Source organism: Zingiber officinale, chromosome 1B, assembly GCF_018446385.1.
Source record: "Zingiber officinale cultivar Zhangliang chromosome 1B, Zo_v1.1, whole genome shotgun sequence".
Classification (NCBI taxonomy): domain Eukaryota; kingdom Viridiplantae; phylum Streptophyta; class Magnoliopsida; order Zingiberales; family Zingiberaceae; genus Zingiber; species Zingiber officinale.
Genome location: NC_055986.1, coordinates 168985330 through 169003007, shown reverse-complemented (window position 1 = coordinate 169003007; position 17678 = coordinate 168985330).

Sequence of the window (17678 nt, the reverse complement as noted above, 5' to 3'; positions counted from 1 at the left end):
GTGGCGAGGTTTCTCCACCCACAAGGAGTATATTGTATTAGCCGGTTTTCCGGGGACTCATCCACCGACGGATTGATAGGCTTCGTCCACCTTACGGACACGCCGAGGAGTAGGAGTTTCATCTCCGAACCTCGTTACATCCTTGTGTTAAGGTTTGGTATTCTTCCTTTCGTTTCTATTTGTATTTTCCGCTGCGCTAACAAATTGTAGGAAGAAACGAGCGATTTGGGGCGGCTATTCACACCCCCCCTCTCTAGCCGAGTACGAAGGATCCTAACAAGTGGTATCAGAGCGAGGCCGCTCTTCATCGGATCAACACCCGTGGGAGCAAAGCTAGAGAATGGATCTCTATGGAGAAGATGTCACCATTCCACCCTTCTACGAATGCGGCGACTTCGCGTATTGGAAGGTAAGGATGAAGTACTTTCTTATGACTAACATAATGAATTGGTTTTGTGTACAAGAAGGTTTTACTCCTCCGGTGGATAAGGAAGGAAAACCACTTGAGAAGAAGGAGTGGACCAGAGAACAAATTCACAAATCCGAAATCAACGAAGAGGTAACGAGAATAATTGAATTTTCATTGCCTACTAACATCTTGTGTAAGATAGGTTACAACAATGCCAAGGAATTATGGGATAACTTGGCCAAGTACCATGAGGAGAGCTTCACTTCAAGCCATGGAGAGGAGCCTAGTGAGCCAAGTAGCTCACATCATGGAGGGAGCAAATTAGAAGTTGAGGGTTACTCAACATCTAAGGACGAAGAGGAGGAAAGTTCTTCTTCAAGTTCGGAGCAAGAAGAAGAAGCTTCTACCTCCGAAAGAGATGAAGAAGAGAGCTCGCATCCACCCTCAACCCTAGGTAACTCGAGCAATTTAAGTTCAATTAAATTACACATTATGTGCTTTGAGTGTAGGGAACATGGACATTACAAGAGTAAGTGTCCAAAGAGGGTAAGAAAGACTCCACCGGCGCCAAAGGTCAAGGAAGCCGGAGTCCCGATACGCAAAGGCAAGGAGCACGTGGTGTGCTTCCAATGCAAGCAAAGGGGACACTATAGGAGCCAATGTCCGAGGGGGAGGCAACCTCACAAGGGCAAGAGACCGGGCACATCGATAGGGGGAGATAAGGCAAACCCTAAGGTAACCTCTAAGGTTCATTATTGCAATTCTAATAAAACTCATGCTAGTAGTTTTGTTGCAATTGTTAATAATGATAAGCATGTTAACTTTAGGAACCAATACATGTGCTTAGGAGCTAAACATGTTAGCCTAGGTAAGGATAACACTAGAAATACCAACCCTAGGATTAACGCTTCTAAAGTTAAGGAAAACCTAGGTAGAAATCCCAAGAAGACTAGACACATGCCTAGGAATATCTCAAGAGAAAATGACAATTTAAAACTTGAGGTATTGGAGAGGGAAAATCAAGTCTTGAGGTCAAGACTTGATAATTTAGAAAAGGCTCTTAAAAACATGGAGAAGTCATCTCTAGGGTTTAAGAGTCAAAAACCCAAGTTCAAGGACAAGAAAGGTTTGGGTCACAAACCTAAGTCCCAAATGGTCAAGCCCACTTACCACAATGTTTCATTTGATTATGGAACAAAACCTAGGGCTAGGAAGACCATTACCAAGGTTACAAGGGGAGTCACCCCTATAGTTGACCTTGATGAGACCCATATGACCAAGGCTTCAAAGCCTAAGAGGGTCATTAGGAGGGTTGCTAGGGAAGTTATCCCTAGTGAATATTTAGTGAACCCAATGAGCTCTAATAGGTATTGGGTTCCTAGGAGCATCTTCTCTACCCCATAGATGGGTTAGAGAGTGTCAACTCCAATTAGAAGGGTAGTTAACCCAACTTTGAGGAAATTGACACTCAAGGAGCATTTTCAAGGTTTTGATAACCTTTGAAAATGAAAAAGGATTATTATTTACTCCTTAAAGAGTAAATTGTGCCATATTTGAAAAATATCGATTTTAATCTTATTTGGCACAATTTAAGAAAACCTAGAGAAATACCATAATTGGGATTTTGGTTGTCTCTTAGGGATATATGGGCAATCTAGGGTTAGATTCTAAGTTAGCTAAGGCTAAGGATACTTAGATAGGGAATTTAGGTATTTTATTTGTGCTAACTTGCCATGATTGGTTGCCATATGCCATGCCATGACATCATATTTATTTTATTATCATTTGAAATGTCATGATAATGCTTAGGTTATCTATATGTCATGTGTTAGTTTCGTTTCAAACTTTATGCCATGACATCATGACATTGGCACATGTTTTCATTTATGATACCATTTTATGCCATGTCATCATCTCTTGCATTAGTAATCAATTGAATTGATTTAAGGATGAAAAACACACTTTGATATTGAGATCAAATTTGTGTTTAGAAAATGCATGAGACCTTAGTCTAAGATACCTAAACCCATATCTCACATCAAAATTGACTTGGATGTGTTTGATACACTTTAGATGTGTGTGAGATATTAGGATCATGAGTTAGGATCAAGGTGCATAGTCCTTGTACCTAGATGACCCTAATTCAAGAAATTAAGGATCATAGGGAAAGCTTGTGTACAAGTCATGTACATCTAGCCCTAAGATTATAGTCCTAAATTCAAATGGTTTTAAAATCATTTTGAAATTGATTTGGAAAACCTTGATGAAGCCATCTTAGTGATTGCATTCATCATTGAACATTGTGATACAAAGTTGACTTAACTTTGAACTATTTCAAAGTTTTTGAACTTTGTATCAAGATTGAAAAATGGAAACTATTTTCATAGAAAATTATTTTTCCGTGATAGTATATGGTATGAGGAGTGTATCCTCAAAACTTTACGATTTTTGGAATTTTCTGGAATTTATTAGGAGTTTCTGAATTTCCGGGAAGGGAAATCAGAAATCTCTGATTTCAGAGTGTGGATCGGTCACCGGACCGATCCAGGGAAGTTCTGATCGGTCTGGTGACCGATCAGTGACGATCCAGTGCGATCAGTGAAGCGTGGATCGATCCAGGGGGATTCTGATCGGTCTGGGGACCGATCAGTGCGTGCCAGTTTCTGATTTTCAGCTGTTGGTCTGAAATTTCAGCTGGAAGTTGGGTTTTGTGGATTTCTAAAGGTTTGGAACTCTCAAAGACATTGTTGGTGCAATGGTCAAGGGGGAGTTGACCTTTAGGGGGAGTTTTACCTAATTGTCAAGAGGAGTTGACTTTTAGGGGGAGTTTGTACTCCTTAAGACTTTTGAGGATTAGTGATATGGGATTATCACTAAGTTGATTGTTGAGTTTAGTATCAAGGGGGAAATTAAGAGTTTCAAATGAAAGGTATGGGACTTTCATTAGGAAGAAACTCTTGACCTTGATACCCTCCTTTTTCTTTTTGATGTGTGTCAAAAAGGGGAGAGTAGTCATTGGAGAATTATTGGAGAACCCAAGTTAGGTTATCGGGTTAACCTAAGCTAGGGGAAGAATGTCAAGGAATGTTCAAGGAAGAACATTGGAATTCTTTTTGATGTGTGTCAAAAAGGGGGAGAATTATTGGGGAACCCAAGTTAGGTTATCGGGTTAACCTAAGTTTGGGGGAGAAACGTTCAAGGGAGAATATTGGAGTTTGGAAAGAATGTTCAAGGAAGAACATTGGAAAACCTGAGTTAAGGTTTAACCTAACTTGATTATGGTTTTGTCAAACATCAAAAAGGGGGAGATTGTTGGTGCAACCTTAGGTCAAGGTTGACCTGGTTGACCCGACTCGAGTTGACGTGACTCGAGTTGTATTTTGATGTTTGACTTGGGAAGATTGTCGGTGCAACCTTAGGTCAAGGTTGACCTAGTTGTGTTGCATGTTGATGTTTGACACTCGTGAGAGAGTTCTATTCTTGATGTGGGACAAGAATAGATGTTTGGGAGATTATTGGTGCAACCGTAGGTCAAGGTTGACCTGATTCGGGAAAAAGTCCAAGTATGGAGACTTGGCAACGGAAAAGTCCAAGCAGGGAGCTTGGCACTAGAAAAGTTCAAGTATGGAGACTTGGCACTGGAAAAGTCCAAGCAGGGAGCTTGGCACGCGAAAAGTCCAAGTATGGAGACTTGGTACTGGAAAAGTCCAAGCAGGGAGCTTGGCACGAGGAAAGTCCTAACTGGGATGTTAGGCGGTTGGAAAGTCCCGTGAGTGAAGCCAAGCGGAAAGTCCTAACTGGGATGTTAGGCGGTGTGGAAAGTCCTGGTGAGTAAAACCCGATGGATCAGGGATGATCGGACTTCTGGTGTTGGAAAGTCCAAGTAGGTCAAGGGAGTGATCGGAAACTTAGCACGAAGAGGAAAATCGAGATGGATCAGGGATGATCGGACTTCTGGTGTTGAAAAGTCTAAGTGGGTCAAAGGATTGACCGGACACTTAGCGGGAGTGCTAGCAGGTCAAGGGAGTGACCGGATGCTAGGCATGATGTACCAACAGGTCAAGGTTGACCGGATGTTGGTGTGGAAGCCTTAGGTTTAGGGTCGAAAAGTTTGATCGGGCTGCGACCGATCCAATGATACACTGATTTCGGTCCGGTGACCGATCGGTGACGATCGATATGCTATCGATGGTTATCTGATCGATGCAGGCCGTCGAGGACGATCGATGGCGGCGGAGAAGAATCTGATCGGTCCGTAGACCGATCAGGAGGTTCTCGATCGGTCCCTCCGATCGGATTCTGATCGGTCCATGGACCGATCAGGGACGGAACAGAAGCATAGGCTTCTTTCCTGATTGGTCTGCAGACCGATCAGGATGTTGCCTGATCGGTCCACAGACCGATCAGGGCTTCGATCGCGACACCTGATCGGTCTGCAGACCGATCAGGGTTCTAGCCGTTGCGACGCAACGGCTAGTTTCTTCGCTGTCTTCTTCGCAGGTATAAAGGGGTCGAGGGCTGCTGCTGCGCGAGAACTTCTTCCTCTTCTCTTCTGCTAAAGAGCTGCTGTTCTTGTGCTTGAGCTTTGTTGAGCTCTTCTTCGCAAGCTTCGCGTGAGCTTCTCGACTGGGATATCCTGCTGTTGTAGGTGTTCTGAGGAGCTGCTGCTTCAACGAAATCCAGTCGGCAAGGAGGCAAGAAAACCTGTGTTTTTACATTCATTGTTCTTGTCTTCTTGTATTTCTTGTTGTATTCCTTTCTTGCTGTTGCAAGAATATTGTGGCGAGGTTTCTCCACCCACAAGGAGTATATTGTATTAGCCGATTTTCCGGGGACTCATCCACCGACGGATTGATAGGCTTCGTCCACCTTACGGACACGCCGAGGAGTAGGAGTTTCATCTCCGAACCTCGTTACATCCTTGTGTTAAGGTTTGGTATTCTTCCTTTCGTTTCTATTTGTATTTTCCGCTGCGCTAACAAATTGTAGGAAGAAACGAGCGATTTGGGGCGGCTATTCACACCCCCCCTCTCTAGCCGAGTACGAAGGATCCTAACATTTCAGACTACGCACTATACTTGTAATTTCTAATTGAAAATTCTTTCTTCTTAAGCAGTCGAGACAATGTTGAAAGCTTCTCTATATAAAATCAAGTTGTCTAGAGCGGAATTTGAAGCTCGTCAAGTTGTCAGTAGGTCCCTTCAAAACTATTTCGGATCCCGTTTTCCAGTCAATCACATCCATGTGACAGGCTCCATAAGGATCCACTTCTTGATTCTACCGAACATCTATGGGGCTCCGCGCCTCGTCCTCTCCAAATTGACTACCGCCAATTGGACAAGCTCCCTAGGGGCCCACTTCCTAGTTATGCCGAACATCCACAAGGCTCCACACTTGTCTTTTCCTGCTCAAACAGGCTCCCTAGGGATCCACTTTTCGATTCAACTGGACATCCACAGGGCTCAACTCCCCATCCTCTCCCGATCAACTACCGTTGATCAGATAGTTCCCAACCGACTATCGTTGATCAGACAAACTCCCAAAGGGACTCCCTGTGCCTCACCCATCACCCCACCAACGGCCCAAGTGGATGCTTAACCCGTTGGTCCGATGGGCTTCCTAGCCCATGAACCCAATGGGCTCCCTACCTTGAAAGGTCACTTCACTATTAATGCTACACCTGAGCTTGTCAAGAGATCAAAGGATATGTATCTTGGTAGAGATACGTCATACCCCTCAGTAGGATATGAGATAAGCACGTTGATTAGACAGGTGATTTGAAGTCTAATTTAATGTGGAGATAACATACATATTATATGTTCTTCTCCATTAGTGGAGGTATGCGCACATGTCGACTCACGCATCTACTTTCATTCTCTTTTTTTTAATTGGTGTCACTGTATTGACTCGATCGTTAGAATAACCTTTCCTAGGACTCCTAGTTTATTTATTGACTATTCTCTTGCTCTTCCATTTCATTTATTGTACATTTGGTTCGAGGTTATTTTTAATAACTTTGATTATCCATCTAAAATTATCTACAAAAATTTTGTTTGGTTTAGATATTCGATGATTCTCGAGTAATGTTCCATGCCCGACATGTCAGTAAAAGGGTCATGCAGTCCAGAATCGGAAAACCTTAGAAAACTAAGGTTTTAAAAAATTTAAAATTTATTATTTTTTTAAATAAATAATTTAAAAGATAAAAAATATAAATTTAAAAAAAATAAAAAAATAAAAAATTTATAAAAATTTAAAAAATAAAATAAATAAATAAAAATTAAAATAAAAAAATGTAAAAAAATAAAAAATATAAATATAAATAATATAAAAAATATAAAAACATTAAAAAATAAAAAACACATAAAAAAGTAAAAAAAATACAGGAAAAAGAAAAGTAAAAAAACATAAAAAATAAATAAATAATAATAATAATAATAATAATAATATGTATAGTTGATTTTGTAACGGAGGGTAATACGGTAAAATATTAAACTAGGGTATTCATTAAAACCTTCAAACAAACAAGTTTTTGTTGCATTACCTAGGTTGAACCAAACAACATTTGGTTATGTTTTATTCCCCATAACCTTGTTTATGTGATTACCTGGTAATCACATAACCAAGGTTATATATGATAACTTGAACCAAACGCACCCTTAGTGTTTATAGGCAGACAGTTACTGGAGTCCTCGAGTCCACGCGGTCAACATCTACGCCAGTCTGCTCGTAGTCCACGCTCACTGCTTCTCGACGGAATCAAAACTCTCGAGTAGTCTGTGCAGACCATCACGATGTATTGCTCCATACCGCTCCAAATCTAGGCATTTCGCCATTTGGGCGTCATCTAGATCACAAACACACACTTCTGAAAGTGTGTTCATATACATTTTACCTTTATGGAAGATCATATTTTCAATTGAAATGGGGTTCCTTAGATCGAACCATTGCTCATCATCGTAGCGGGTAAAAAAGATTCTCATGTAAGGATGAGTAGATAGAATTGCTTTGAGGTGATGTTGTTCCATATACCAATTGCTATCATTGATTCCACGCCGAACTTGCTCTTCGTTCACTAGTTTTAGCATCAGGAAACCGATTAGGCGCTTTGCAGTGTCGCGGATATGGTGTGGGTGTCCTCGGAGGGGAGGATGCGAGGGAGGTCGATCTGCGCGCTGGTGATCGGGATTGGCGAAAAAGAATCAGGTATTCAACTCCGGAGATAAATCGAAAAAGAAATCTTTATTGGTTTTACCTCCTTTTTTTTTATGAAGAGAATGAATCTTTTTATCGAATGATCAGAAAAAATTGTCGGAAATGTGAATGGAATAAAGAGGTGGAGACGAAAAAACTCTATTGTGTATGTATTTAGTCCCACATTAGAAGTCTCTTAACTTTATTGTTGGTTTAAATTATGACACATGCATTGATGTTGTAAACATATGCATGAGGAGAGACTCTCTCATGCGTGAGTGCGTAAGGGTGGGTGCAAATTCAGGGCTCGGATTATACTGAACGAAGGTTGACTCATGTGCGAGACCGACCAAGGCAAAATTTGCACAAAAGAATAAACCAACATATTGCCACTTGAATATCTTTTTGCTACATTAAATGATCATAATTTGATAATTTGTTGTAAGCAAAGTGAGAGCTCTATATAAGGAGGTTGGATCTTGAGCAAAGAAAAGAAGTGTAAGAAAGTGAAAGCGAAAGAAAACGAAAGCAAGAGAATTCCTCCACCTCCGTTCTCTGATTCTTCTCTTAGTCGTGCATCCGCTCGGCTGAACTACTCGTGATAACACTTAGGTGCATTCTCGGTTCGCTACGAACAACCAGTGCTTGGTTGCGTTCGTGGTTTTGCCATTGTATCCTGGGAGACAGACGACGCGAGGAAACCTCGAAGCACAGTTGGAGGTAGGGCGAATCTATTTCAAGGAAACTGCGACCATCGCAGGCCTTGGTCCCTTCGCCCGTTTGGCTGCTTCGCCCGCTCAGACTTTGCTGCTCAAACTCGGTGCTCTGTCTGCACTCAACAATTAGCAAAAATCAACCCTCGCTAGCAGCCTGAGATTATCAGCTCAGGTCATTTCGACAGATAAGTTAGAATTGATTTTGTATAATTTCAATTTAGTTAATTCCCTAATATCTCCGACAACAAATTGTCCAACAAAAAATCGGCCTGGATCTACTGTGGAAATGATTTGGATGATCCAAAACGAAAAATAAGGGTATTTGCTAGCAACAACATTATGGAGATAGTTAATCAATATAGATTGATCCAAAATCCGATTCAAATCTACGGGTACATAAGAAATGTATATAATCGATTCTTTTTAATGAATAGATCCGATCACAACTTTGAATATGAAATTCAAAGGGATCAAATAGGAAATGATACAGACGGGGAGGGTGTACTCCTTCGCTCGTCAAAGGCATAGTGATGGCGGATGGATTGCTGCGGGATTGTCGTTAAGCATGAGCCAGGGCTTTGCCTGCGGAACTAAAATCATCTGCTGCGGGAGACCAGGTGACCAGTCCTGTCGCCGCCGTCAGCCATGGGAGGAGAATCTAAGAGAGATGTTGATGTTCATGTGGCTGCGATAAGGCTCGGACTTTATAATCTTGTTCTAGGGTTATCTCAAGATTTCTTTCTACATTTTTCTCAATAATATTGATTTTTCTTCTCAAATTTCACATACTCTGATTTATAGGGTTTTTTATTTGATAAAATTGAATTTATCAAACTGCATATCGTATTTATATAAAAAAAATTTATTTCAAAAAATAAATTAACAATCCATTTATTATCAAAATTAAAGAAATAAATTATTTTAATTATGTTTTTTTTTATGATAATACGGAAAGAAGAACGTGATTATTTTAGTTTAACTTAGTAATCCCTCGACAATTTTAATTATTATTTAAAAAACAAACACATTAACTAATAAATAAATATTTGTTAAATAATCTATACATATATATAAAATTTTGATATCCTGCGTGCCCGTACAGTGCACGACTATGGGCACGCGCAGGATATCACTCGTTTTATTTTTTAAAATTTTTGAATTAAAAAAATAAATAAAATATTTTTTGTAAATTTTATTTCTAGGGTTCAGACTTTGGGTTATAATTTTTAAGCTATTTTTTTTAGATTTTATCTATAGGGTTCAGACTTTCCAATTATATTATAGTGTTTGGTTTAAAAAAAATTAAAATAAAATAAATTTAAGTATTTATTGAATAGTGTAATATGTTGAGGGGATATATTAATGTATTAAAAATTTATATAAGGAAATATTTATTTTTTTAATTTAAAATATAAAAAGAATCGATTGATATTCTGCGCGTCCGCATAGTATATGGCTGTGAGTATATATATATATATATATATGACGCGCATAGTATATGACTGTGCAGTATATATATATATATATATATAGGATTATTTAAAAAGAAAATTATCTATTAATTCATAAGGCTTCATTCTTTTCAAATTAAAGATATAAAGTAAATTTTATTATTAATTAGGTTTGTAGTTGTCAAACTAGCAATCAATTGTTGGGAATGTTCAAATTCACGAGGAAGACTAAAAAATATTCAGCAGTAAACATGGATAATTTTGAAGTGATTAAAGTAGCTGGACACAAATTTTCCAAATTAACATGATTTATCCTTTCTCTTCTTCTCTTCTTCCCACCCTTGATTCCTCCATCCAAACATAATTTAAAGCTCAACGAGATGAATCTAGAAAAGAGCAGACTCAACAATTGTCTATCTTCAAGTTGCTCTGCATCTAGATGTAGAGAAAGTCACATCAAATAAAAGAATATAATACATAAGAATTCACATATTTCATGCAAATAGATACAAATGATAGACTATCACATCTTACATGTAAACTTACCATCACCTAATTGGGAATCACATTTTTAGACTAATTCAGCCAGGGATTTTGATAAATATAATATTTTTGGTATATTAAAATATCGGTATACCAAAATTTTAATATAATATCGGTATAAATTTTTTGTATAGTAAAATTTTTAGTTCAAAATATGGTATGAGGTTTCGATACTAATATACCGTACCTAACGAGCTCTAGATAAAAAGAGCAGAACTTAAATGAGCTAGCTTCCTTGGTGAAACCTTTGGATCAGTCCATGGAATTAGACTGGTCGATGAACTTCTCGAATCATTTGATTGGTCCGTAGAACCAAACTGGTCGATGCTCTCCAATGAACTCCTTGGTTTCATCTTCGGCCGCTTAACTCTGTTCAACCATGCCAAATTCATAACCATATGCAAGAATTGGGGCTTAAGTGTACACCGCTAAGATCTTAGCCTGCGTGCTTGGTTTGTGGTCTCGCTTATTTCTTCCAATCAATTCACACATCACCTCTTCGCCCTTGACCTGTCACATATGACCCATTTAATTTGCTGACGTATGCTTTCCCAATATCGATGGTCATAATGTGGTCGGATCTTTAGCTGGTTGACTTTTGTCAATGAAAATTAGAAGTAATGAGTTACAATACAATGACAAGAGGGTGGTATCTATCTTCACCCAAAATTATTATATGGAGATGGATTGTTGGCGTGAGGAACAATACTGATCACCTTGAAAAAAATTCAACTGCAATTGAAAGGGAATTATTTTCAATTTGATTTGGATGAATACAAAATAATTAAAAAATAATTAATTATCAGATTCATAAATCCATTTGTCAATCAATTAAATAGAAAAAAACAATTTATAGAAGTAAATAAGAAAAACTTCACAATAAGAAATTTTTCATAATTTTTATTTTCTTTCTCCTTCCTCTCAAATAAAATTTTAAAGATTATGTTAAATTGTTGATCAACATTAAATATAAATAAACATTCTATAAAAACATAAAATAATTTAAATTTTTTTATTAATACAATTAAAGTAGTAATAAAAATATACATGTCAATGGGTGGATGGTAAAGGGATATACAACTTTGACCAAAGGATTCAATATTTTGCTCCAGTCATATATTGATATCGAAACTTCATAATATATTTTGTATCAAAAACTTCGATATATAAAAAAATCATATTGATATCATACTGATTTTCTGTATAATATAAATTCTATATTATTTATACTCAAATTCTGATATCGATACGATATACCTTATACCGAACTATTAAATTGCATACCTCCCATACCAAAACAATTTAGTATTAAAGAATAATACATAAGAATCCACATATTTCATGCAAATAGATACAAATGATAGACTAGCACCACATCTTAGAGCATTCACATCAGATACTCTAAATATACATTTTACTTTAAATTTTACATTTTACCTAAAAAAATCCCTTGTATCAGATACCCTACTAGTTTCCTAAATTTAGATTTTATGAACAGTAACTCCCTAAATTTAGGGAATGAAAACGCTACCCTAAACATTAAATGAATAATAAAAAAGTATAGAGGAGAGAGAAATAATAATAAATAAATAAAGATATGGTAAATTATAGAGTAGTTGGCGTACCATGCATTGAAAAAAGATTCTCTAAATTTAATAAAGTTGATGATTTACCTTAAATTTTAGAGATATTGATAGGAAATTGAAGTGGATGCTCTTACAAGTAAACTTACCTTCACCTAATTAGAAATCACATTTTTTGACTAATTCAGCCAGGAATTTTGATAAATATAATATTTTTTGGTATATTGAAGTATCAGTATATCGAAATTTTAATATAATATCGGTATGAATTTTTTGTATAGTGAAATTTTTAGTACAATATATGATATGAGGTTTCAATACTAATATACCGTACCTAACGAGCTCTAGACAAAAAGAGCAGAACTTAAATGAGCTAGCTTCCTTGGTGGAACCTTTGGACCAGTCCATGGAATTAGATTGGTCGATGATCCTTGGTGAACTCCTCGAATCATTTGATTGGTCCGCATAACCAAATTGACCGATGCTCCCCAATGAACTCCTCAGGCTCATTTCCGACCGCTTAACTCTATTCAACCATGCCAAATTCATAACCCTATGCAAGAATTGGGGCTTAAGTGTACGTCACCAAGATCTTAGCCTACTTGCTTGGCTTGTGATCTCGCGTAGCTCTTCCGATCAGTTCACGCATCACCTCTTCGTCATTGACACCTTCGCCCTTGACCCGTCACAGATGACCCCTTTGCTGATGTATGCTTTCCCAATATCGGCGGCCATAAAGTGATCGGATCTTCATCAAATAGCTGGTTGACTTTTGTCAATAAAAAATTAGAAGTAAGAGTTACAATCCAATGACAAAAGGGTGGTATCCATCTTCACCCAGCATTATTATATGGAGATGGATTGTTGGCGTGAGGAACAATCCTGATCACGTTGAAAGAAATTCAACCAATTGAAAGGGAATCAATTAAATAGAAAAAAGCAATTTATAGAAATAAATATAAGAAAAACTTCACAAGAAATTTTTCATATTTTTTATTTTCTTTCTTCTTCCTCTAAGTAAAATTTTAAAGATTATGTTAATTTGTTGATCAACATTAAATATAAATAAATATTCTATAAAAACATAAAATAATTTAAACTTTTTATTAATACAATTAAAGTAGTAATAATGGATTGTAAAGGGATATACAACTTTGACCAAAGCTTTCAATATTTTGCTCCAGTCATATATATCGATACCGAAACTTTATATTATATTTTGTATCAAAAACTCCGATTTATAAAAAAATCGATATCATACTGATTTTCTGTATAATATAAATTTTATACTATTTATATTCAAATTCTGATATCGATACGATATACTGTATACTAAACTATTAAATCGCATACCTCCCATACCAAAACAATTACCAAAATTCTGTTAAGCTGTTATTATTAACCATGATAATTTTTACACTATTTTAAAAATTAAGCTAGTTCGGTTAAACTATTTTAAATAACCGAATGATAACCGAATGGTTAAAGTTTAGTTAAATTATTTTAAAAATTTAAATAACTATTTTAAATTTTGGTTAAATTGAAAATATTGATTTAACTAAATTTTGATTTTCAAAATCGAAAGTAAATTGATAAACCGATATAACTGATATTTTAATTGAACTTTTGCTCACCCTTAGTTCCAAGTATAATATTTTATTGTAAGGGGTTGTTGGTGCATTTGATTTTGTTGATAGATGTGTTGGAATTTTTGAAGTAGTTTTATCAGATAATGCCCTCTACCTATATATCTGGATACAACTCTCTCAGTTTTTTTTTTTTTGATAAATTAATTTCTTTAAGAGATATATGGTTTGATGATATAGAATTATAATTGGATAACTGTCTTTTCTTGAATTTCTAGATCTGCCCTAAACCCTATCTCAGTGATTGTTGATCACCCATAGCTTTAGAGTAAAAGTCAGTTAAATTGAAATAACCAACTGAACCAGCTGAATTTAAAAGTTCAATTCAGTTAATTCAGATTTTTTTCCTTAAAATATCAGTTATATAAATTTAATCAGTTGGTTTACAAAATCAAAATTCAATTAAACCAATTTAATCATATTTAAAATTTTAAAATAGTTTAATCAACTTTCAATATTCAGTTATTTAAAATAGTTTAACCATACTAGTTTAATTTTTAAAATAGTTTAAGAATTATCATGGTTAATAAAAATAGTTTAACCGAACTTTGATTATTTAAATTTTAACCAAAATTTGATTATTTCGGTTGAAAACTAAATTTATTGATATTTGTCGGTTCAATTTTTTTTAAAAGTTTGGTCGGTTAAAATTTTTTTGATTTATTCAATTTCATTTTAATCATTTCGCTCGATTTGGTTTTAAACCAATTGCACAACCCTATCCATCGGAACTCAATCAAATAGCTGGGATGAGAAATGATGTTGTTATTGTGATGGAGCCATTGGACGGTAGAACAGGATGGGGACATAAAATGCATTCCTAGGATTATGAAACCTCCACGGCAACCCCCTCACCATGTTTGAACTAATTATCTACATAGAACAATAAGTTTTTCAATTTTTTTTGTTCCCCAAGCATAGTAAGATTCAAAAGATCATGCAAAAACCAAGAAAGATCAAGCATTAACAGCACTAACAGCTAACAATTTCTTTTCATGCAAACTGACAAATTTAAACAAATGATTGACATTCATCGCACCTACGGTGCATATGCATTTGCTAATACTAGGAAAGGTTAGCAGACAATTTGTATGCCTTTAGCTTTAAGTGCAGCAACACACTCCTCAGCATTTTGAAACATACCATACCATACTGACCATATATATATAGATCAAAACTGAATATATTATGTCACTATCTGTCATTCCTCTATATTATTTCATACCCTTGAACAAGTTTTTTATGCCATTGTATCTTCTTCCCTGGTTGGTGGCATGCAAGACCTAATAACAATGTTAGCATTATAGATAATCCTTTCTCATTGGATGATCTCATCAAGCTTAGGATCTAGTCCATTCCAATACTATATGTCACAGCTTGACTTATTTGAGAGATTTGTCCATTTAACTTGATGTGTTTCAAGATCCAAAATGTTTGTCCAAATTCATAATGTAGACTCAAATAAGCTTTATAAATCTTCTTAGTTAGTCTACAATTTCATTTTGATACTAAATTGGTTCGTTACAATCTTGTTGCAAGTGATCTTGTTCAAGTTATTTTTTTTTTTACTTGTAGAATCTCAATCACAAAACATCGTGAAATATCTTAGGTCCATCAAGACATATAACCTCCTTTTCATATGTACAGTGTCTATTATAGTAGAGTTTTTTAGTCACACCCACATTCACTTGATGGAGTTCTTACAGGTATGTGGAAAATGGTTCTCTCGCTAACATCATCAAACCTAATAAATTGGGACCATTCCCTGAACCATTGGTGGCTGTCTATATTGCTCAGGTTTGCTTGTGATTTCATAGAATATGTCTCTTGCTTTATTATAGTGGTCATATGACTTCTTGTGTTATGATTATAATAACATTCCAGCATAACATTCCCTGAACCATTGGTGGCTGTCTATATTGCTCAGATTGGAAATACATTTGCCATTGGCCATTGTGCATAACATTCCAGCATTCACATATAACCTTTATAATAATAATAATAATAATAATAAACTGGTATTTGGGACACCATATTGGATGGCCCTGAGGTAACCAGCCATATATAACTGATCTTTTATAATTTTGTATATTTACACTATTTGTATTGGCAAGAGACTTGTGTATAATCTCTTTATTTTCCTTGGTGTTAATAGTATGTTATTAAATGGACATAATAAGAGGTTGTTTGGTATTAAAACATGTATTCTCTCTGATAATCATGTTTGTTGACGCAAATGTCAAGGAAACAATAACTGCTGTGTTAAAAGTACTTGGGAAAGTGGAGATTGATTGTGAACTATATATATAATCTAGTTAAAATGCTAATTAGGGAGGAAAAAACATGAAAAGAGAATCTTGTTCTAATATATTGTTGAACATAAAATTTCACAACTCACTGTCTTAATAGTCTCTTCTGCTTTGTCTCATAGAAGCAACTCATTGAGTTCTCATAATACAAAAAAATAAATGGAAGTTGTTGGTGTAATTTTTCTAAGTCAAAGTTGATCAGATTGATTTAGCTTGAATTGACTCAAGGTTGAGTCTTAATGTTTGAGTTTTGATATTTGATAATGTATAGAGATTGCATATGCAATCATCCATTTAGAGAGATTGTTAGATCAATTCTCCTGTGGTTAATGTTTGACCATTTTAGTGTGAAAAATAGTCAAGTAGATCAAGATCGATCAGATACTTGACTGGAAGTTAGGCAAGGGCAAGTTCAACGGGGAGGTTGGCAGATGATGAAAATCCAAGTGAGTCAGTGTTGACCGAACACTTAGTGTAGAAAGTCTTAGTAAGTGAAACCAGACAGATAAAAAGTCCTAGTGAGTGAAGTTAGGCAGTTGGAAAATTCTAGTGAGTGAAGTCAGGTAAAAGACCTAGTGAGTGAAGCTAGGCAGTAAGGAAGTCCTGGTAAGTGAAGTCGGGCGGTGTATGGAAATCCAGGTGGATCAAGGGTGATTAGACACATGGTGTTTGGAAATCCAAGTGGGGCATTGAGGACCATACACTTGACACGAGACGGTAAGTCCAAGTGGGTTAAGGTTGACCGAACACTTGACACGGCTAGAAAAGTCCAAGTGGGTCAAAGGATTGACCGGACACTTGGTAACGAAGTGTAACGCCCCGGCTCAGGTGGGCTCCACCCGGACCGAATCGGGAACGCCACCATAATTGCCCATCAGGTTGACGACTAGCTCCACAGACCACCGGAGGTCCTTTCAGCGTGCTTTGTCCTCACTCGCACGCACTCTGGAAAACTTCCCAGGAGGTCACTCATCCTCAGATTTCTCCAAGCCAAGCACACTTAATTTTGGAGTTCTTAAGTTTGGAGTTCCGAAAAGGAATGTGCACCTTGGTGATATGGATAGTATCATCTAACCTTTTAAGCCATACTTAATCAAAATCTCAGAACCAGGGTATTACAATTACCCCCACTTAAAAACACAATGTTCTCGTTGTGTAACCACGAATCACACCACAGACAAATCCCAGAATCTCCCTTGCTAGGTGGTGCCCTGGGTGCTCCTGCCACAGGCGCACTCACGGTCGCAAGGTCGCTCTGATACCATCTGTAACGCCCCGGCTCGGGCGGGCTCCACCAGGACCGAACCGGGAACGCCATCAAAATTGCCCATCAGGTTGACGACTAGCTCCACAAATCACCAAAGGTCCTTTCAGCGTACTTTGTCCTCACTCGCACACACCTTGGAAAACTTCCCAAGAGGTCACCTATCCTCAGATTTCTCCAAGCCAAACACGCTTAACTTTGGAGTTCTTAAGTTTGGGCTTCCGAAAAGGAAGGTGCACCTTTGTGATATGGATAGTACCATCTAACCTTTTAAGCCATATTTAATCAGAATCTCAGAACCGGAGTATTACACGAAGTCCCAGCAGGTCAAGATTGACCAGATGCTAAGTATGAGCAAGTCCCAATATGTCACGGTTGACCAGATGTTGGGTTTGAGACCCTAGACTTGAGTTAGTCAAGTTAGGGTTGGTCAATCGATCAGCCGATCGATTGAACCAAAGCCCAATTGATCGATTGGGAGAGTTTTGTGAGCAAGGATAGGTCAATCGATCGGTCGATCAATTGGGGCTAGCAATATATCCGATTGGATGCCACTCGCGCGA